This window comes from Prionailurus viverrinus, chromosome A3, assembly GCF_022837055.1.
Source record: "Prionailurus viverrinus isolate Anna chromosome A3, UM_Priviv_1.0, whole genome shotgun sequence".
NCBI classification, from domain to species: Eukaryota; Metazoa; Chordata; class Mammalia; order Carnivora; family Felidae; genus Prionailurus; species Prionailurus viverrinus.
This window is the reverse complement of record NC_062563.1, coordinates 68,385,103-68,409,031: the sequence shown is the minus strand read 5'-3', so window position 1 is coordinate 68,409,031 and position 23,929 is coordinate 68,385,103.

Below are 23,929 nucleotides of genomic sequence, written 5' to 3'. Positions count from 1 at the left end.
TGTTTTTCCCTCTAGCAAAGCATTATCATGAAGATAGTGGGGAGTTCCTGGAGATTAGGCTATTGATGAGATATTTGTAAACTGATGGAGACTATCAGTTGAACCACTTGTTTTCTGCCTTTCCTTTGTTCTTGGGCAGCCAGGAGTGCCTGAAGAATACCACACATGCCCCACCTGGAGAGGAGGGTTTGTGCTAGCTTGTGCTTGGCCCTTAGCTTGCCTTATAGTCTCTAATCAGTGATATCCAAACTTTTTTTTAGCACAGAACCCATCTTGCAAAGGGACTCTTCGTGCAGAACCCTAATTATGAAACAGATCACAGGAGAGCTGCTTCTCTCTTGGCGACAGTAGGTGGGGAAACAGGGAGGGAGGCTGTGGTGGGCACCGCCATTTGTTACCCAGATTCCCCTTTAAGGAAGGACTTGTTGCCACAGCTGCTGGGTATGAGGGCAACAGACTGCATTTAGCTCTCAGACTTTTGGGCACTGCCTCAGTTGGAAAGAGTCCTCTCGAGCAAGGTTAAATTCCTTCTGGGGGAAGGAATTTCCCACACCCTCCCACAGGTACTGATCCACGGGTGCTCCTTAATAAACATCCTCCCTTTTACACTCTATCTCTATATTGGCTTCCAGGGAAACTCACCTTGCTACAATGAGTTCCCAGTGTGAAAACCATTTAGTTGATTCCTTCCAAAGTTTAAATGCAACAGTGATGAGAATCAAACCAGGGAGGACTGAAGTGTGGAAGTACAGGGAGTTCAGGGACAACTGGAAGTTGAGTTGCTTCATCTGGGGAACACATCGTGGGGAAGATGAATGAGAGCAAAGAAATGGAGGAGCAAGAAATATCAGGATATACCTGCAAGAAAAAAACAAGTGGAACAAACATCATTTTGATTGTAGGTTCTATTGTCAGATTTAAACAACTGCTATCCTACTCTATTAAAAATGGATATTGGCAGGAATATATATAATCTAACTTCTTCACTAATTAGCAGTCCATTTCCTCTTAGATACTTATCAAGTCTCCAGGGAGGGTTTCTCCAAGAAGTAGTGTCTTTGGGAGGCCTTTGATGAACTTACATTGCATTGTACATATATATTTATGGCCTGCTTCCTTCTTTGGAGAGGACAATCAAGAGTACTGGTGGAAATCTCACCTCTAATCAGCCAGAGAAAGTCACTTCCTGAGACTCCTAACCTTTGTTGTATATAATGAGTTGGATGCTGAAATTGGTCCTTCTAAGAAATAGGCCCCCCTGTCCTCATCCCTGGCCAGGAAGAAATTGCAGGACAGTGTGCAACCTGAGGCTGGGAGGGTAAAGATGGTTCTTCTAATGGCTGCCTTCCAAAAAGTGCTACTTTGAATCAGTGTTATGGAACCTGGTCTGGATCACCTGGTGGAAGAACCAAGTGGCACTCAGAGATCTTGGAAAGCAGGAGGTTTATCTCACACCTGCGGGCTCAGAGGAGATCACTCTCCAGGGATCTGAGCCCCGAGCCCTAGCAGAGAGAACAATTTATAGTCTGTTACTTCCACATTCCACATTAGCACAGGCTAATGTGGGGTAGGAAGAAGAACCCAGAAGGGGAGTCTTCAGTCAGGGACTGAAATGTCCCTATCAGTCCTGTCAGCCATCTTATTACAGATTTTTCCCTATCAATAGAATCTCAAGGATGGGAAGGACTTTAACAATCACCTTGAGAATCACAACCATCCTTCCCTGACCTGACTCCATCTCTGCTAACAGCTTACCCAGCTGGATATTAGCAGCACTGGAAATGCACCAAGGCAACCCTATCTCACCTTTGCAAAGCTCGGTTTATCAGAATGTTCTTGCTCATATTAATCCCAAATCTGTATTCTCACAGTTCCCACACATTGGGGCTAAAATAATTCAATTACATTATTCACATGAAAATCAAATGTCATTCCACATACCACGCCTCTTTGAATATTAGTGTAATCCCTTCCTTCTTCCACCTGAAGACTTGCAGTTTGTGCTTAAAACCCAGCTCACAGCCTTCTAGGAATCCAATGATCCTATCACCACCAACATCAGCACCTAAATGTGTTCCCTGTGCTGAGTTCATCCAGTCATCATGGTGCATCAGGCTGCAGTCCCCTCTAGGCTATGAGCTCCTTGAAGGCAAGGTCTCTTTCTTTCCTATCAGTATTCCCAGCATACAGCCATATAAATAAATAAATGTCAAATAAGTAATTAAAAAAAAAAGAATGATAAATGTCACCTCTGAGACTTCTTCAGACTCAGCATATTGTAGTCTCCTTTCCCATATTTGGTTGAATTTTCTCACTGCCCCAGAAATTCTCTACAGGCTGCCATGTGAGCCTCCCAGACCCCCAGGTACAGGGACTTTTATCAGTCAAGGGCCCCAACTGCTGCTGCAGAAATTCACTGTCATGTTTGCACTAAGGGCACACTGCCCCCAGGCTGCTCCAAGCCAATGACTTGGGGCCCTTATGGATATTAAATTCTGGAAAACTCAGCATGCTCAGACAGCTAACTTTGGCTAGAGGACTCCCCAAATGCCTTGCCAATCGTTCCTTAGTCAGCATGACAATCTAGAATGCTTCCACTAAACCTGTCTTCTCTCTTTCCTGCAATTGGGTAAGACTTATATTGCACTCTGATGGCTTTCTCAGCCTTTCCTGGCTCTCTCCCTATTATTCTCTCAAGGCATTTCCCTTAATAAAATCATTACACATTTAATCCCATATTGGAATCTGCTTTTCAGAAGTCCCAGACTAATACATCCATCCAATTCAACATTTACATCCCTCTTCAAGAGGGTTACCCTCACCTATACCTAACAACTCTGTAGTCAGAAGAACACCACCCAGTCATCTCCTCCTTTATTTTCAGAACTAAGCTTTCATTAATACAACCTACTCACTTCCTTAGCACCTACCTCACACTGTTGACTCATATTAAGTATAGCATCCAGCAGCCTCCTTTTGAATAGGACTAAAATGCTTAGCCTCCAGCCCATTCCAACTCTTGGTTAAGATCCAACACAAATTTCACTTCCTCTAAGAGCTGTCCTGACACATGACTTCCTTCCTTCCTTAACACTCAGCATGTACCTCTATTATGTAACACTACACAAATTTTTCTTTAAACATTTGTCTCCCCAGAACATGACCACTCCAGGGCAAAAAACACATCTTAGTCTTCCTCGAAATCCACACCTACATGGCAGAGGATGATTGTGATTAATGAACAAATGTCGTTTCTCTTAATGTAATTTTAAAGCTCCTTCAGGGCAGAGATGAGATTTGTGTTTCTTAATCCCCTACTGTGCCTTGCTCAGATGTTCAATAAGTATGTATTGTATGCAACTGAACTAAAAAGCAATTGGGACACCTTGGTCATGTTAAAACCCCAGGTAAGAAAGGATGCTCAGAGCTAAGGAGCCAGAAGGGAAAGAGAATGAATATGTTGGGCTTTCTTCTACGGGTGGGAGGATCTTATCCCCAGGCTGCCATTCCAGAACCTACTCCCCCATCTCTGATCTGGGCTCCACAGAATAGCCATAATAACCTTTCAAAATAATTTTTCGCAATAATCCTTTCAAAACTCAGATGGTATCACTCTTTTGGTCAAACTGCTTTGAAGACTTCACACTGCACTGAGAATAAAACTCCAAACTCAGTTTTGGGGTCACAAGGCCTAAATGATTTGCCTCTGGTCACCTTCCTGACCTTGTCTCATGCCACTGCCTTCCTCAAGTGCAACTGTCGAGTGCTCTAACTTCCTTTCAGGTCCTCAAATCCAACCTGCTCTCTCTATTCCCAGAGCCTTCCAACACTACCATCTCTGCCTAGAACCTTTCCTCCTGCATTACTGTCTCCTTTTCCTCTTGCCTCCAATTTAATTGTGCCAATGCATCCCATCACACCTGCAATCTTCCATCACTATGCTTGATTCACTTCCTTCATGGCACCCATCACAATTGACCCATCACCGAATGGTCTATGTTCACTTTTCTCAAGAATAACTTCCTTCTTTCCCTTCAGGACAAGCAGCACCCAGTAGGGCTCTAGAAAAGAGTCCTTCTCCCATCTGAGCCAACACTTTGGCTTTCCCTGGCTCTGCTGGCCCTCTCAAACCTGGCCACTCCTCCCTTGATTTATGCTCAAACTTGAAATGTCCATCCAACAGCATCCTCTTTGGGCTCCCTAAACCATCCCAATATGAATCCCTGTTAACCCCATCAGGCTCTAACGTATTCATTACCTAAGAAACTTCAGGTCTTCTCCATGCCTTACAGGAGCCAAAGGAGAACTTGTATGGAAAGGGAGGGGGGATATTTGGCAAGGCCTCCTTTCTGCCTAATATTACTGTGCTGCCATTTCTATGTTTCCAAAGTCAACATGTTGGGGGAGGGCACTCTGCTGAACTTCTTCTTCCCAAAGTCCCCTCAGGAAGTGAGGTGTGTGTGGCCCCTCTGGCCTCAGACCCCAAACCTATCCAAGAGCCTCTACACCCACCCTCCAAACCCAAGGTTTGAGCAGAGTTCAGTATTAGCTCTAAACTCATGTGTTCTCTTCTTCAATTCCTCTCCCCAAACACCTCACCAATAGTCCGGAAAGGATTCTTGCCTCCAAAGCTACTCAGTCATCATCACGCATTCTCTCCTGTTCTGTGTTTTATGATCACACACACACACACACACACACACACACACAAATAAAACTCTGTATCACTCATGTATTTTCCTTAATATTCAACACTTTTGGAATTTAGAAACAATAGTAACTTTCTTCTCAAGCACCTGACTCTATAAAAACTCAAGATAAGGAGAAACTATATTAGAAAAAAGAAGGTGGGGCAGGAAGTTCACCAAAAAGTTACGATTAGAGCCAAACTTCGCAGACTGGATGAGACTTTACTAGATAGGCTGATGCGGGCAGACAAATAATCCCATGCAAAGAACAGCTGTGGAGAGGACATGACTAAAATGGACACTGCCATTTGGGGGAGAAGTGGGGAAAGGGATTGGAGAAGCATGGGATGGGTAGACCATAGGAGGCACTAAGAAACTGGCAGAAGATTGTGGAGTTTATGCATAGTCCTGAGTGAACCTTGGTAGGTTCTGGAGCAAGGAGGGACATAAGGATAGCACGATCTTAGAAACGTTAATTAGGTGACTCTCTGGAGTGGCCTGAATGAGTCAACCACTCAACTCTTTCAAAAGTGATTGTGGGGCGCCTGGGTCGCTCAGTCGGTTAAGCATCCGACTTCAGCTCAGGTCATGATCTCGCGGTCCGTGAGTTCAAGCCCCGTGTCGGGCTCTGGGCTGATGGCTCAGAGCTTGGAGCCTGCTTCTGATTCTGTGTCTCCCTCGCTCTCTGCCCCTCCCCCGTTCATGCTCTGTCTCTCTCTGTCTCAAAAATAAATAAATGTTAAAAAAAATTTTTTTAAGTGATTGTAAACAAATAGACCATTACACATGTTGGCCCTTGCAAAGAGACCCCTTTGCAATATACTTTATGCTGAATTTGGTCACTGGACCAGGCAAAAGTTATGTGGCATGGCTGGTCTATGAAAGAGGGTTTGAACAAGTATGGTATGAAGTAGGAAAAAGAAGAGATGTAGATAAAACTTTGGTGTAGATTACACAGATTTTTTTGAAAATTGAAGAATATTGCTAGTCATAGGTTATTGCTCGCTGTTGGAAGAGTCCTTGCTCCCTTCAGAGTCTAGATTTCAAATTCTTTTTGCCCTGTTACTAGATTCTCCTTGGCCCACATTTAAAATCACAGGGCTTCCTCACTAAGCCAGCTTCCTCAGCTCATATTTAATGAAGTCTAACAACCATCCTCACGATTACTAAGGAAAATGCTTGCCAAGTAGCCCATCCTTACTCTCCCTTAACAAAGGTCCAGCTGTAGAGCTAGCATAAGAAGGCTTTCCCACTGAATTTCCTGAGGTTTGCATAGAAGAACACAGGCTTGCCCACTGGCTTCAAAATGACAGGCCGACTCTGCTATCCACATCCACTGGCTTGCAGGAGCCATCATTTATACGGTTGTCTGATTGCTCGTGAGCACCCAGTCCCACTGCAGACTTTCAGCAGACAGGCTCAGTAAAGGAACATTCATCTCTTATAACAACAGCACCCCCACATGGCTTCATATATTTAAAAGCACTTGCTAATGCAGGTGGTAAAGACTGACCATTTCTTTCCTCCCTGTCTCCTGACCTCCTTCATGCTACTGAGAATAGAATCTTCCAGAGCTCTGGGCAACTGAAGGACACTGAGGTGGGTAATCCTCCTGACACATGCCTCCAAGGAGATAGTCATGTGGTATCCAGAGCTGCTTCTAGCGATAAATTTGGAAACCAAGGTGTTAATCTGGCTATTTCTTCAGAGCAAGAATGGAGGGAAGCAGAGATGGAAAAAGAGGGCACTAGGGCCCCATGCCTGGAAACAAGGAGCTGGAGGGTTTGTGAGCTGGAGCTAAGACTGCTCAGTTCAGTCCCCTGTCATCCAAAGCTCTGTAACAGGACAGGAGAGGCTTCCTCTTTCTGACACACAAATGGTATTTCATGGACCAAAGGCTCCTGAGGTACTTCCCTGCCTAAGGCAAAGCAGATATTCAAAGTATCTCTCACTCTCCACAGCTTCTGGTTAATTGTCTCTAGTCTTTTGCATTTCTTCAATGTCAAAGCTGGATTTCTTCCTTAGAAAAATAATAAAGAAGCACATCCCTCCACATTAATTTTGTGAATTCTTCCAGGTGGTCAGTCTCCTGGAATGATGCCAGGAGGAACACCCTCTCTCCAGCTTACCCTCTTTTCCTTTTCCCCTGGGTACTGCTAAAATACTGGACAAGGCTTCATTTCACAAAGGTATACTAAAACAATTAGTAGAAAATGTGACATTACACATATTTCTAACATGGAAGATTATGCTGCAAAGACATATGGGAATTCCTAGGATACATCAGCCTGGAAAAGCCATTCCCCTCATTCATATCTGAAACAGGCAGGAGCATACTGCTCCATGAGTCAGGGCTTTATTTTAGAAGTGACATCTACCAAGGCTAACTCACCTTTCATAACAGGTTCCTCTCTGCTGTAGCTAGCACCTTCTGATAACTCTATGAGCCATGCCTCCATAAGTGATCTGTTTAGCTGTTTATCTTGGTTCATGATTTTTCATCATTGAACAAGTCCTCTTTCTACAGAATGAGTGGGATAAATTTAATCCCCTTCACAGGAGTGCTTTCCCTTTCCTCTATCCTTTTCTTCTTCAGTAAGAGTCCCATTATCCACAAGAACCACTAAGGTACTTCTCCACAGTCTCCTACTGCACCATAATAAAGCTGTCAATTCCTAGGCATTCTGTAGTCTCTGCTCAAGGCAAAGACATAGGTAGCCATGCTTACCCCACTAGTGCCTTCCCACCCACCCCCTGCCAAAGTTTATGGGGCCAGAGACGAAATCCTGAACCAGACAACCAAATAGAAGGCTTGCCAGCAGCCTATACAAAACATTTCTTATCTCTGAAATTTGAACCAAGAAACATAGAAAAGTCTGCTTGATCATTAGGAGAAGCAAAAGCTAAAAGGATGCCTTAATGTAGAGGTGGGGCCAAGGCACACTGAGGCCAAGTACAAGCCACATAGTTATGAGGCAGAAAAAACTATGAGTAAGAAATAGAGGACCTAGTGACCAAGGGTGGGACAAAGCAGTCATGTAGAGAAAGGCAAAGATGTCCTACAGTGGGAAGGAAACTGACCTTTTGATCACCCTGGGGGGATTTCCATTCCAAATGTAGTCTTATCTTTTTTCTTCTTCATTGGGGCTCTGCTCCTTGTAGCCAGAGAGCCTTATTACACAGACACACACACACACACACACACACAAACACATACATACATACATACATCACTAATATATAACTCCTATATTTTGGTCTTATAATATCCATATGCTCACACATGTAAATACATTGAAATACACATCCATACTCCTGATTGGACAGATGTATGCATGGAGCTGGTCCCTGTCCCAATAATACTTCATATAAGCTCTAGTTCTTATTTGAATCCAATCTTAACACATAACCCATTGCAACAACACCTTCCCCATCAAGCACATAAGGCACAGGAGACTTCTTAAAGAATTTTAAATTTTTAGGGACGCCTGGGTGGCGCAGTCAGTTAAGCGTCCGACTTCAGCCAGGTCACGATCTCGCGGTCCGTGAGTTTGAGCCCCGCGTCAGGCTCTGGGCTGATGGCTCAGAGCCTGGAGCCTGTTTCCGATTCTGTGTCTCCCTCTCTCTCTGCCCCTCCCCCGTTCATGCTCTGTCTCTCTCTGTCCCAAAAAAAATAAATAAACGTTGAAAAAAAAAGAATTTTAAATTTTTAGTAATATTTTTGAAATTAATGAGCTCAGGGGGGCCTGGGTATCTCAGTCAGTTAAGTGTCATATTCTTGGTTTCAGCTCAGGTCATGATCTCACGGTTCATGAGTTTAAGCCCCACATTGGGCTCCACGCTGACAGTGCAGTGCCTGCTTGAGATTCTCTCTCTCTCACTCTCTCTCTGCCCCTCCCCTGCTTATGCTCTCTCTCTCAAAATAAATAAATAAGCTTTAAGAACAAATTAATGAACTCACACACAAGATGTATGCTGCTTATGAGATGCATGTTATATCTCAATAAACAACTTTTTTAAAAAGAATGAACTCAAAGAGGCCTACAACTCTTAAAAATATCAAAATAGGGGTGCCTGGGTGGCTCAGTCAGTTAAGCTTCTGATTTTGGCTCAGGTCATGATCTCACAGTTCAGTTGTCAAGGTGTGCTGACAGCTCAGAGCCTGGAGACTGCTTATGATTCTGTGTATCCCTCTCTCTCTGCCCACCTTCCCCACTTATGCTCTCTCTTTCAAAAACAAACATTTTTTTTAAATATGTAAAAAAAAGAAATATCAAAATAATACCTTATATTCATCTCACATTTTAAACTTTCTTAGGCCACTTCATATTCAGTATGCTAGCAATTCTTGAGATGGGTCAAATCACCAACATGAGTAAGCCTTGTTTTTAGAACAAAAAAATATCAACTCGCTTGGTATGCTGGTGGCAAATTCCCTTTGCCTCCATCAATCCTAATCTACCAGAAGCATTTTAATTATTCTTCCCTAGATGATCCTAATATTAACACAATTCAACAATGCAGACAGCAACAAATACATTAAATCACCTATTCTTGAGACAGTCGCTTCCTAGTGATGGGACAGATGTCCTGACATCCAGCTCACTGATTTATGCTTAGTATATGTTGAATTGCATGCTTTCTCAGCTGTCTAGGGGGTATATGCAGAAGCACCTCTCACCTAGCTGATTCATGGCTTTATGGCTCCTGCTGTAAATATCCCCTGGTATTGGACACCTCAAATGACCAATGACAACTCTGGCAGCTCCACAGCCAGTTCCTAAATTCTGCTGTCACCATTGTAATCACTATTCTTGCCAGATCTATGATTCTGCAACGTGATACTGATTGAGTATCGGCAGTATGGATAAAGGGGTCATGCATACATTAACTTCCATACATGGAAGATCCTGGTCATCACATAATTTTGAAAACTAAGAAAGAAATCACTGTCAAGAAAAATAGAGAAAACTCCAAATACTGCTGGGTTTTATTTTTTTTAACTTTATAAAAATAGTATGGATTTTTAACTGACTTTCTGGAAGTTGGGCATCAATATAAAGAATGTGACACGGGGGGAGGGACCAAGATGATGGAACAGCATGGAAGTTTTTGTGGCGTCTTTCGTCCCTGAAATGCAGCCAGATCAACACTGAACCATCCTGCACACCTAGAAAACTGACCTGAGGATTAACACAACAATCTGCAAAACCTGAACCACAGAATTCAGCAAATACACAGCGTGAGGTGTATACCAGGGGTGACAGAGAAGCTGCGAAGGCAGGGAGTTGTATTTGCTTGTGGAGAGAGGACAGAGATGGAGGGGAGTTAGTATGGAAAAAGCACTCCACCAAAAGCACCTGGAAAGAAAGTAGAAAAGTGGAAACAGCCACAGGGACTGAAAAAAAAAATATATATATAAGGGATAAAGGAGAAAAGAGAGGGTTTAAATTCCATTAAGACTCTACAAACAGGGGGAGCACAGAATCTGAAACTCTGCAGCTCGATACCTGGCGGTGCTCTTGTGGGAAGGGCAAATCTCCAGCAGTGGAGAGCGAGGTCCAAAGGGTCCATGGGCCACATGGGGAAAGGCGATTCCCCTGCAGGGAGGACATTTGGTAGAGGCTGTGTGGCTACCCCACAGGCAAAAGTCCCAGCAGACCCCAGAGAACAACTACATTCACTGGTGATGGAACAAGGATGTAATGGGGGAAGCCTGGCACTAGATGTATGTTATGATTTTCCATAAACCCTGAAATACTGCTGCTACGTGATCAGGTGAACTTTTTCTGGGGTGGGCTGGCACCCAGCTGCAGTCTCTGGACACTAGCAGCAGCAGGGTCTCACAAACATTCCTGGGGGCAGGCTGACACTTGGCCATTGCTCAGTGAGACCCTCCCCCAGAGGATCTGAGTGGGTCAAAGCCACAGTTCCTCAGAAGGGAGGGGTTGGAGGGAGGGGCCAACATGGCAGAGAGGTAGGGGGATCCAAAGTTCCCTCATCTCTCAAACAAAGCCATGTTGAGGCCAAAGGACTTTGAACCCTAAGAGTCCGGGAGAAAAAGAAGCAGAGTTGCTTCCAGGGACCCACCAGGACAACCTGATGGCCATAAGTAGGGCAGTTTCAGAGAATAGATAGCCGCTCACAGTGGAGGTGGAACCCACCTACACCAAACTACACTCCTCTGCGCCTAGTACTTGTGTATCTACTGGAGCAGGATTGACACCAACAACCAGACAGCCCCTCCTCCAGACCTGTGCTGTTGCATTGCCTGTTTAATTCTCAGACAATTCTTATTATATAGATATATTCCTCCTTCCTTTTCTCCTTCTTAGCTCTTCCCTCCTCTAGTCTGGTTACTCTGGTTGTTAGTTTGTTTAAGCATACATATTTAATCCATTCTTGATACGTGTTCTATATCTCCTTCTTTATTTTCCTTACTGTGTCTCTGGAGTAAGCTGTATAGTTTGTTTGGTCAATTTTCTTTTCTTTTCTTTTTCCCCACCTCCTTCTTTATTTTCCTTTCTCTCTCTCTGGATTAGCCATGTAGTTTCTCTGCCTGGTCAATTTTTATTTCTTCTTTTTCCCCACCCCCTGGAAATTCTCTCTTTGTATGGGATAAGGCCTCTTCTATCAGCACTGGCTCCACCCTGTTGTTTACTTGCAGCTGGTGTTTCTGGTTTTTTGTTTTTTTGTTTATGTGTCTGCCTGTTTTTGTTTTCTGTTTGTTTGTTTTTTGTTTGTTTGCTTGTCTGTTTGTTTTCCTTTCCAGGGCTACTTCAATGAACAAATCAAAGCACACCTGGTGGAGAGGCCAAAACATCACTAGAGTAGGGAGATAAAGTAACCAAAGTCACAACAACAGAGAGCAAGTAACACTCTCCAAAAAAAAAACATCCTGAAGGGCCAGGCCCTGGACAGTATATGACCCCTCTTTAATATAGTAGAGCTCGCAGGTGCAGGGCACATAACAAGCTTTTAAACACATAAGGGACAGAAAACTAGCCAAAATGACGAAATGGAAGAAATCTCAAAAGAAATTCCATAAAGAAATGACAGCCAAAGAATTGCTCAAAACAGATATAAACAATACAACTGAACAGGAATTTAGAATAATAGTCACAATATTAATCACTGGGCTTGAAAAAAGCATAGAAGACAGCAGAGAATCTATTGGTGCAGAGATCAAGGAACTAAAAAATAGTTATGATGAATTAAAAAATGCTGTAAATGAGATGAAAAATAAACTAGAGGCAGTGACAATGAGAATTGAAGAGGCAGAGGGTAGAATAGGTGAAATAGAATATAAAATTATGGAAAAAGATGAAGTTGAGAAACAGAGATAAAAAATTCTGGATCACAAAGGGAGAATTAGAGAACTAAGTGATTCAATGAAATGGAACAATATCCATATCATAGGAGTTACAGAAGAAGAAGAAAGAGAGAAAGAGGCTGAAGGTATGCTTGAACAAATCATAGCTGAGAACTTCTCCAATCTGGGGAAGGAAACAGACATTGAAATCCAGGAGGCACAGAGAAGTCCCTTCAGATATAATTGAATTGATCTTCTGCACAACATATCATAGTGAAACTGGCAAAATACAAAGATAAAGAGAGAATTCTGAAACCAGCTAGGGATAAATGGGCCTTAACCTACAAGGGTAGACACATAAGAGTAGTAGCAGACCTATCTACTGAAACTTGGCAGGCCAGAAAGGAGTGGCAGGAAATTTTCAATGTGATGAACAGGAAAAATATGCAAGAATCCTTTATCCAGCAAGCTTGTCATTCAGAATAGGAGAGATAAAGGTTTTCCCAAAGAACAAAAACTGAAGGAATTCATCACCACTAAACCAGCCCTACAAGAGATCCTAAGGGGGATTCTGTGAGTGAAATGTTGCAAGGACCACAAAGGAACAGAGACATCACAAGCATGAAATCTACAGATTACACAATGACTCTAAACCCATATCTTTCAATAATAACACTGAATGTAAATGGACTAATTGCTCCAATCAAAAGACATAGGGTATCAGAATGGATTAAAAAAAAACAAAAAAAAACAAGACCCATCTATTTTCTGTCTACAAGAGACCCATTTTAGACCTTTGGATTGGAAGTGAGGGGATGGAGAACCATCTATCATGCTACTGGGAGTCAAAAGAAAGCTGGAGTAGACATACTTATATCAGACAAATTAGATTTTAAACTAAAGGCTGTAACAAGAGATGAAGAAGGGCATTATATTGTAATTACAGGGTCTATCCATCAGGAAGAGCTAACAACTATAAATGTCTATGCATTGAATTTGGAACACCCAAATATATTAAACAATCACAAGCATAAGCAATCTTATTGGCAAGAATGTGATAATTACAGGGCACTTTAATACTCCACTTATAGCAAAGGACAGATTATCTAGACATAAAATCAATAAAGAAACAATGGCCCTGAGTTATACACTGGACCAGATGGACTAGACAGATATATTTAGAACTTTTCATCCTAAAGCAGCAGAATACACATTCTTCTCGAGTGCACATGGGACATTCTCCAAGATAGATCACATACTGGGTCACAAAACAGCCCTCAATAAAAATGAAACAACTGAGATCATACCATGCACACTTTCAGATCACAATGACATGAAACTTGAAATCAATCACAGGAAAAAGTTTGGAAAACCTCTAAATGCATGGAGGTTAAAGAAAATCCTACTAAAGAATGAATGGGTCAACCAGGCAAGTAAAGAAGAAATTTAAAAGTACATTGAAACAAATGAAAAGGAAAAAACAATAATCCAAACCCTTTGGGATGCAGCAAAGGCAGTCCTGAGAGGAAAATACATTGCAATCCAGGCCTAGCTCAAGAAACAAGAAAAATCCCAAATACAAAATCTAACAGCACATCTAAAGGAACTAGAAGCAGAACAAACAAAGAAACCCCAAACCCAGCAGAAGAAGAGAAATAATAAAGATCAGAACAGAAATAAACAATATAGAATCCAAAAATACAGTATAACAGATCAGTGAAATGAAGAGTTGATTTTTTGAAAATATAAACAAAATTGATAAACCCCTAGCCGGACTATTCAAGAAGAAAAGAGAGAGGACCCAAATAGGTAAAATTACAAATGAAAATGTATTAATCACAAACAACACCTCAGATATACAAGCAATTATCAGAGAATACTATGAAAAATTATATGCCAACAAACTGGACAACCTGGAAGAAATGGACAAGTTCCTAGACACCCACATACTACCAAAAGTCAAATGGGAAGAAATAGAATATTTGAACAGACCCATAACTAGTGAAGAAATTGAATTAGTTATCAAAAAATCTCCCAAGAAATAAGAGTCCTGGACCAGATGGCTCCCCTGGAGAATTCTACCAGACATTTAAAACAGAGTTAATACCTATCTTTCTCAAGCTATTCCAAAAAATAGAAAGGTAAGGAAAACTTCTGGACTCATTCTATGAAGCCAGCATTACCTTGATTCCCAAACCAGACAGGACTCCACAAAAAAAAAAAAAAAAAAGGAGAATTACAGGCTAATAGCCCTGATTAACATGGATGCAAAAATTCTCAACAAGACACTAGCAAATCGAATTCAACAGCATATAAAAAGAATTATTCACCATGATCAGCCCTGCACTGCAGGGCTGGTTCAATATTCGCAAATCAATCAATATGATACATCCACATAAAAGAAAGGATAAGAACCATATGATCCTGTCAATAGATGCAGAAAAAGCATTTGACAAAATACATCATCCTCTCTTCATAAAAACCCTAAAGAAAGTAGGGATAGAAGGAACATACTTAAAGTTCATAAAAGCCATAAATCAAAAGCCCACAGCTAATATCATCCTCAATGGGGAAAAACAGAGATTTGCCCCTGAGATCAGGAACACAACAGGGATGTCCACTCTTATCATTGTTGTCTAACATAGTGCTGGAAATCCTAGCATCAGCAACCAGACAACAAAATGAAATCAAAGGCATCAAAATTGGCAAAGAAGAAGTCAAATTTTCACTTTTTGCAGATGACATGATATTACACATGGAAAAACCCAAAAGACTGCTAGAACTGATACATGAATTCAGCAAAGTTCAGGGTACAATATCAATTTACAGAAATCAAATGCATTTTTATGCAACAGAAAGAGAATTAAAGTAACTTATCCCATTTACAATTGCACCAAGAACCATAAAATACCTAGGAATAAACCTAACCAAAGATTCAAAAGATCTGTATGCTGAAAATTATAGAAAGTTTATGAAGGAAATTGAAGAAGACACAAAGAAATGGAAAAACATTCCATGCTCATGGACTGGAAGAATAAATATTGTTAAAATGTCAATACTACCCAAAGCAATCTACACATTCAATGCAATCCCAATCAAAATTGCACCACCATTCTTCTAAAAACTAGAACAAACAATCCTAAAATTTGTATGAAACCACAAAAGGCCCCCAATAGCCAAAGTAATATTGAAGAAGAAAACCAAAGCAGGAGGCATCACAATCCCAGACTTCAAGCTATAGTACAAAGCTGTAATCATCAAGACAGTATGGTACTGGCACAAAAACAGACACATAGACCAATGGAACAGAATAGAGAACCCAGAATTGGACCCACAAATGCACAGCCAACTAATCTTTGACAAAGCAGGAAAGAACATCCAATGGAAAAAAGATAGTCTCTTTAGCAAATGGTGCCAGGAGAACTGGACAGCAATGTGCAGAAGAATGAAACTAGACCACTTTCTTATACCATACACAAAAATAAACTCAAAATGGATGAAAGACCTAAATGTGAGACAGGAAACCATCAAAATCCTGAGAAGAAAGCAGGAAACAACTTCTTTGACCTCAGCCACGGCAATTTCTTACTCGACACATCTACAAAGGCAAGGGAACTAAAAGCAAAAATGAACTATGGGACCTCATCAAGATTAAAAGCTTCTGCACTGCAAAGGAAACCATCAACAGAACTAAAAGACAACCAGTGGAATGGGAAAAGATATTTGCAAATGACATATCGGATAAAGGGTTAGTATCCAAAATCTATAAAGAACTTACAAAACTCAACACCCAAAAAACAAATAATCCAGTGAAGAAATGGGCAGAAGACATGAATAGACACTTATCCAAAGAAGACATCCAGATGGCCAACAGACACATGAAAAGGTGCTTGATGTCAATCCTCATCAGGGAAATACAAATCAAAATACCACTGAGATACCACCTCATGTCTGCCAGAGTGGCTAAAATGAACAAATCAGGAAACTACAGACACTCACGAGGATGTGGAGAAACGGGAATCCTCTTGCACTGTTGGTGGGATGCAAACTGGTGTAGCTGCTCTGGAAAACAGTGTGGGGGTTCCTCAAAAATTTAAGAATAGAACTACCCTACAACCCAGCAATAGCACTACTAGGAATTTACCCAAGGGATACAGGAGTGCTGATGCATAGGGGCACTTGTACCCCAGTTTATCACAGCACTTTCAACAATAGCCAAATTATGGAAAGAACCTAAATGTCCATCAACTGATGAATGGTTTATATATACAATGTAATACTATTTGGCAATGAGAAAGAATGAAATCATGCCATTTGCAGCAACATGGATGGAACTGGAAGGTATTATGCTGAGTGAAATAAGTCAGTCTCAGAAACACAGATATCATATGTTTTCACTCATACGTGGATCTTAAGAAACTTAACAGAAGACCATGGGGGAAGGGAGGGGGAAAAGTAGTTACAAACAGAGAGGAAGGGAAGCAAACCACAAGAGACTTTTAAATGCAAAGAACAAACTGAGGGTGGGCGGGGACAGAGGGAAAACAGGTGATGGGCATTGAGGAAGGCACTTGCTGGGAGGAGCACTGGGGGTTGTATGTAAGCCAATCTGACAATAAATTATATTAAAAACATAAAAATTTAAAAAAATTTAAAAAATAAAGCATGTGACACCCTTTTCAACTATAGCATTGTATTAAAATCACGGCTTAAAATAATAGTACTGTTTGGATTTGGATCAAGTGTATGTTTCCCACCGAAGTCCCCCACCCATTTTGATTTGACCCTCTCGAAGGCTTTGAAGGTAAGACAAGTTCACAGATGAGAAAACCAAGGACCAAGATATTCAGTGTTTGTCCAGAGTCACTCAGCAGGCTAGTTACAGATGGGAATAAGATCCCAGACATTAGGACCCATTGAATAAGTAAGTGGTGTTGGCCTTCTCCAATTACACAACAAATTATCTCTAAACCTAATGACAGAGAGACCTTAAAACTATTAGTACTGAATTAAAGCCTGAGGCTAACACAGGATCAGCACCACCAGCCAGCAGCACCACCATCTCTAGCTGCTGCAACAATGTAACCTTCCATCAGAACAGCCCTGACCTTCCTGAACTATCTTCAGCAGGTGTCAACAAGGAAGGAAACCAGATGCTGCCCACCATGTGCTTGGAGAGAGTAGCTGAGCCTCCTTTAAACTTTTCTGCTTCATGCATAGAGAAGAAATGGTTAAACTTTGAGGTCCCGTGGAGACATTATCTGAATACCTTGGAACCATTTGCCATTCACATCCTCATTAGATAGAAACATTGCAAACACTTTTAGGGTTTGGTGGGAGGAAACATCATAGTGCAACAGTCTCATCACAAAGGAACATTAGCCTTTCTGGTTGTCCAAAGTCAGGAACAGCTGTAGCCAGTATCAAATTACAGGAATGGGTTTTAATTCCTAAATGGCAAGCCTGTTACTTAGAATAAAGATAAACGGACTCTGTGTGTGCACACAGATAAACATAGAGCTGTGGACTATACACCTCTACATACATGCATCTGGTGAAGTTAAATCACAGTTTTTCCTTATATTAGTTTTGTCTCCTGGCTAATGCCCATGATATAATCAGAAAATCAGCAACAAGTTCAAGCTTAACCAACAGTTCTTAATTACATGAGGACTTTCTTCAGAACATATTGTTTTAATACCACTCCAGATAAAGGATAAATAATATCAAGTTCTCGGTTTTATATAGGAATCGAAGGTAACATTTGTCAAGTGGGGTCCATAGACCCCTGCTTCATAATCAGCCAGTGTGGCTATTAAAATTACAGGTAATTGGGCTCCAGCCCAGTCTATTGAATCAGAATAACTGAGGTTGAGTCCCAGAAAACTGAAAATTTAACAGGCATCTGGGGGATTCTCCTGGATCTAAGGAAGAGCTGGGAAAAGACAGAAAAGGTCAAGGTTCAAGGTCATCCCTGCCAAGGCCTGTGCCTCTAAGAGCCAGTCTTGTTGATCCTATAGAAGCCCTTTCCCCATCATCAAGTGGAGCCCAGGCATGGTCTGGCTCCCCTGCACCTGGCCTCTAACTTGGGGGTGACAATTTTTAGCCCCTACATACCTCCATGCACATCAGACTATGAATGTCCCAACCTGCTCTGTTAGGGTGCCTGTCAAGCCACCAGTCCAGGCTGTCCTTAGACCTCAACTTTCCCACAGGAAAGCTCTTGACCTTCTACCATAACCTCTGCCAGCCTGTCCTCTGACTGGACTCCACATTTGGTTTCCCCTGTATCACCCTTTGTCAGCTGACGGGAGATCATGGGAGAGACATCAGTTGCTGTGTGTGGGTATTGTCATTATGAGGATGCCATGACCAATATCTGGACAGATCTTATAAAGGCTTCTTCCTGTGTGAAAGAGGTGGGAGTTCACCTATAGGCTAAGTCACTGTTGGCTTTAATTAGTTGGGGATGTGATGAACTGGCTCTTAAACTGGAAGACTGAACCCTCAGGAAAATGGCAAAAAGGTGATAAGGTGGCTGTGGAGGAAGGTAATGAATTGTTATTTCCAAGTGAAGAGAAACAAGGATCTCGGCATGGGGAACTCATGCCTGCAAGATTGTGCCAATCCTCTCCCTCCTTATTATTCCCTAGACCCTGTATCTGTGCCCCCTACACACACACACACACACACACAGCTCAAATGTACATTAAAATTATCAGGAAGGATCACAAGATGGGCCTGAAAATCTTGAGTACACACTATTTAGGGCAGGATCATAAATCTGAAGTACGTCAACTATTCCTATTTGTTGTCTCCTAATATTTAGTAGTGCTTAAAAATGCCATCTGCTTCAGCTGTTCTAAGAGAATCAAGATACAGGATTGTTATTCTCTTGGGAAATACATCCTTTCAGGCCATGTATAAGTCAAACTTCAAAACTGAATTAGGAGTGTATCCATTCTTGGGTAGGTAATTTAAGTCAGGGATGGAGGAGAGGAAGATACACTCCTGAGGCTAGCAAGGTGCTGCCAGCAATAACTGAATTATAAGAACCCAAAAGGAAAGGTGAAATACACCAGGCAGGATTCAGTCTTCCAAAAAAAATTTTTTTTTTTCTGCTTAATAAAAAGGAACAAGGAATGAAGCAGCAGGTTGGAGGAGAAGTGTGTGTCATGGTAAGTCTACTAGTTTTTGTTTATTTGTTTGTTTATATATAAATAATGTATTTATTTATTTGAGAGAGAAAGAGAGAGTGGGGGGAGGGGCAGAGAGAGGGGAAAAGGAAGAATCCCAGGCAGGCTTCACACTGTCAGTGCAGAACCTCATGAGGGGCTCGATCTCATGAACTGTGTAATTATGACCTGAGCTGAAGTCAAGCGTTGGACACTTAACTGAGCCACCCAGGTGTCCCTGGTTTTGTTCAATAAAAGAGGCAAATTCACTTCTACTCTGATTTTTAAAAAGAGCCAGTTTATTGAGAGCTAATAAGGTGTCGTATTTTTCTAAACCTTTTCATATATCATCTCTTGTAATACATGCAAAAAACTCTGGGAAGTAGGTGTTATTATATTGATTCACAGATAAGAATATTGAGCCTCACAGAGATTTAAGGAAAATAAGCCTAACATCAAACATGTAGTAAGTGGCAAAATCAAAATTCAATCCAAGGTCTGATTTTCAAATGTGTTCACCTTCAACAATGTTATACGGCTCTACCAGGCACATACTTAACTGAGAGAACCAACCAGAATCACTGCTTCCCAGCAGTACTGATGCCACCCTTGGGCCTGTAAATCAGGCTGTTTGGACACTGACAGCAGCCAGGCTGGATAGGTGATGGTCTAAAGGCCTTGGACCGGGGCGCCTGGGTGGCTCAGTCGGTTAGGCGGCCGACTTCGGCTCAGGTCATGATCTCATGGTCTATGAGTTCGAGCCCCGCGTCGGGCTCTGTGCTGACAGCTCAGAGCCTGGAGCCTGTTTCGGATTCTGTGTCTCCCTCTCTCTGACCCTCCCCCATTCATGCTCTGTCTCTCTCTGTCTCAAAAATAAATAAACGTTAAAAAAAATTTAAAAAAATAAAAAATAAAAAAATAAATAAAGGCCTTGGACTTCCTAGCCTGCACCGCTGACTCTTGCTGACTCGGTCAATATTCCTGGTACCACCCTGTGTTTGCTGGCACTTGATACCAATCTACCCGTCAACCCCACAGAACATCCTATCATGCTAAGAGGCCAGGATGGGCTGTTTATGACACATAAGGTGGTTTTGCCTAAAACAAAGCTTGAAATTCTTCCATAAATTCAAACCTACATATATGATCACTTCTCCAACTTCTCTAAAATCACAACTAACAGAAAATTTGCTATTGCAAAGCTTGAGTGCTGGGTTGGTTGATTTTGTTTAAAAAGAGAGCCAATGGTGTGCAGCTGGGCTGTCTATGGCAGCATGTCTTTCTAGAAAGTCAGCCAAGACTATGTGGAAGTGAAGAAGCAAACATGCATTGACCCATCTGAATTCCTAACTGCATGTTCCAAAGTGAAGCACTATTCTACCAGAGAATCTGCATTAAAATTCACCTTTCTTTGCCTCAAAACTACTTGCCTCAAAGCAAGTGATTTCTTGCTTTGGCCGAAAAAGGTTGTGTTTGACCAAAACAATTTGCTGCACATTTGCAGGAACCACCTAAATAGCCACTAATCCATATGCCAGGTATCAATGCACTCACTATGTAGGAGACAAGAGATGTATTTCTACACTGAGACCATACTGCACACTCATCCCATATTGAGATCCTTTACCTTCAGCAAACCACCAAAAGACTGTGGACCTGATGATCACATGGGGCTCCACAGCAGAGCCCCTCTGTGTGCTACTTACCATGACTCACTCTGTTTCCCATGTTCAGGTGAGTGTGATTTGCAGTCATAAGCTTCATAGTTAGATCGCATTAGGTGTAGTAGCCTTGGAAATGAATACAAAGGAAAGCAGAGGAGTATGCATGGCCTCAAGAGGTGAACTATCCTGGATATGTCACTCATGAGACCACCTCTCCTAGCTTCTCTTCCAGCTAAAGCTGCCTGAGCCCCTGCTCTAGGCAAGTGGTGCTAAGGCTGACTTTGCACAAAGGCAACCACTGATTGTGTTAGAGACCAAAGGGCAGCACATTCACATTCTTTTTAGTGGCCTTTAGCATGGGCTGACACAAGACTCTGCCCAACCAGAGACAGTAGTGATTAGCTGATTCACACAGATGAAATTTCTCATCAATTCAACTTGGAAATACATAGAAAACTGGTCATGGTGGTAGCACACACATATACTCCAGCAAGTATGTGGGTCCCGTTTACAAGATGACACCAGAGTATATGACTCTGGATATGAGCAACTTGGAGCCTCACTAGAGACTTCCAGCTCTTGAACACATCTCAATCTTCATAAGACCTAGCAAGGTGACTGCCCTAGTTTTTATATTCTATTGTCCTTCTCTATAACCTTACATTAAATACCCTATTACGAGAGGTAATTTGGAAAAGAACTTTGGAAAAAGCTGTACACTATGTCTTCCTATTGACAGATTCACAAAGTTCAACAGTATATTAAATCCTTCCAAAAAAACAAAAAACAAAATAAAACAAAACAAAAAAGCCTTTTACCTTTAACTGACATTCCCCCCCACCAAAAAAAAATTGTTCGTACTCCCCATCCCCTTTTCTTTCTCACAATAATTATCAGTATCTTGGGAAACTGATAGAAATCCTTCCTAAAATAATTGGCACTTTTACAGATAATACCAGCCTGTCAGTTCAAGGGAGACATCAGTTCTAAAGAAATCTTCTAGAGAAAGGTGGGAATGAAAAGAACTCTTTGGACTGGAGAGCTATGGATGGGCCAAGCATGGCAGAAAAAGGAAAGCACATGAGCAGAGGCGCAAACACAAAGACAAGCATCACTAAGGGGCAGAAGCAAGGGAACAGGGAGAGTCAACTTCTGGGGCAAGTGGAGTGAAAGAGGGTGTATTCAAGCCTTGCCATTATCGCTACCATTATGTCCCCAATTCATCAAACAATAGTCTTTTAATACAGCTATGACAACCCTTAATTTGTTTTAGTCTGTATTCATGTCCCTGTTATTGTTTTAAATTTGCTGGGGATAATTTTAAACTAATCTTCTAATCTTTTTCCAAGAGCTCTCATCAATAACAACTGAAAGGATGATGAAAATAACTCTCTGTGTAGAACAAACTAAGTCAAATTACTGTGGGGAGTAAATTACTCTAACAGAGATATAATGTCAATGCCATCATTTATAAAAGATTTGTTGCCAAATGCTATCTCAGTTCAAAATATGCTGGGGTTGTAGCCTGGTCTTTTGCCAGAGTATCTGGGGAGAAGAAAAATCTATGAGGCCTGGAATTGGGTCTCCACTGGCCCAGTCTGTGTTGTAGGAAACACATGGAAGAACGAAGGAAGTGAGGTCCTGCACAGGCGAGGGAAGCCCTAGCTCTCCTCCAATCGCATCTCTGTTCTATAAACCCAGTCACCCTCCAGCTCAGTTCAGCCCCTGCCCCTGAAATGATCCCCTTCCGAGCCCATTCAGCCCTTGGAGAAGGGAGCTAATGCTGAGAGGTGAGGACCACACAGCAAATAGATTCCACGGCCACCGGTGGACAGAGACTGTACTCAGGCTGGGCATGGCTTCCCACAGGCACTGCAAGCGTTTTCCCCACCACAGCCTCCTGGGCCCCAGACACAGCAGCTGGTGGAGAGCCACCAGCAAGGCAACATCTGCCTGAGAGGTACAGCAGCAGAGCAGTGTAGAGAGTAAATACTAGGAGACACCTTAGAAATCATGCATTTCACTCCCCTAAATTTGCAGATGGGAAACTGAGACCCAGAGATGATCAGCAATTTGCCCAAGGTCACACAAGCTAATTAAGGCTAGGAACAGAGTTTTGCCTAGAGCTGAGAAGATTTCCCACCCATACTGCTCAAAAATCCCAGCTTGATTGCCAGGCTTGCTTTCACTTCCTATTTTGGTCCCAAATTGTCATTTTAAATCAAAGCACTCCCCTGCCCTAGTGAAGGCCCACTGGACAGTCAGTTTAACATCTCTCAATGAGACTGAGGGCCTCAACCTGGCAGGGCTTGACAAGCTGGTCACAGTGACCGACTGTGGCAGCAGTGACACAGGCTGTTAACAGGAGCAGACAGGAGCAGGTAACAAGGAGTTACAATGGAGAAAGCTCCTGGGCAGGTGGGGTGGGGAGGGGGGTGCTGAGCTCCTGCTGAGAACCTGTATGCTTGTGATGAAGAGCCCTGCACAACAGGGCAGTGACTGACAGGAGCCCAGTTCCCTGAAAGCCCCCAGCAAGGAGGGCTAGGATTTCATTCATTTATTCATTCATTCATTCAATCATCCATTCATTCATTCTTTCATTTGCTCACTCATTCACGTTAAGCACCAGAGATCATCTTGGGGTTGATAAATCCAAAGAGGGAGCTGGGGTGGGGGAGTGGGGAAAGGAGGTGTTACTCCAGCTACAAAGCCAAAAATCAGTTCAAATCAAGATGTAACCTAGAGGTGAGAGTGCCAATGCAAAGACCACCAGCCAAGGCAGCCTCTGTGCTTGGAAAGACCCACCAAGCAGACGAGGATCCTCCTCCCCATCATCCCTGACTAGTTTTGCTTGTCCCAGAGGCCCAAGAAGACACTGGAGGGTGACAGGAAAGACCCCTCAAAGGTATCGGTTTTTCCCTTAGTACTTACGAAGCATCGAACCTTGACTAGAATTAATAAGTTCCTAAAACAAGACTTACTTCCTCCCAGGAATGGGACAGAAACAGAAAACTTGAAGTGCAAACATATTTCAGAGCCCCAATCAGAAGAAATATTACTTAACAATATAAGGTAGTCACTGCCCTCTAG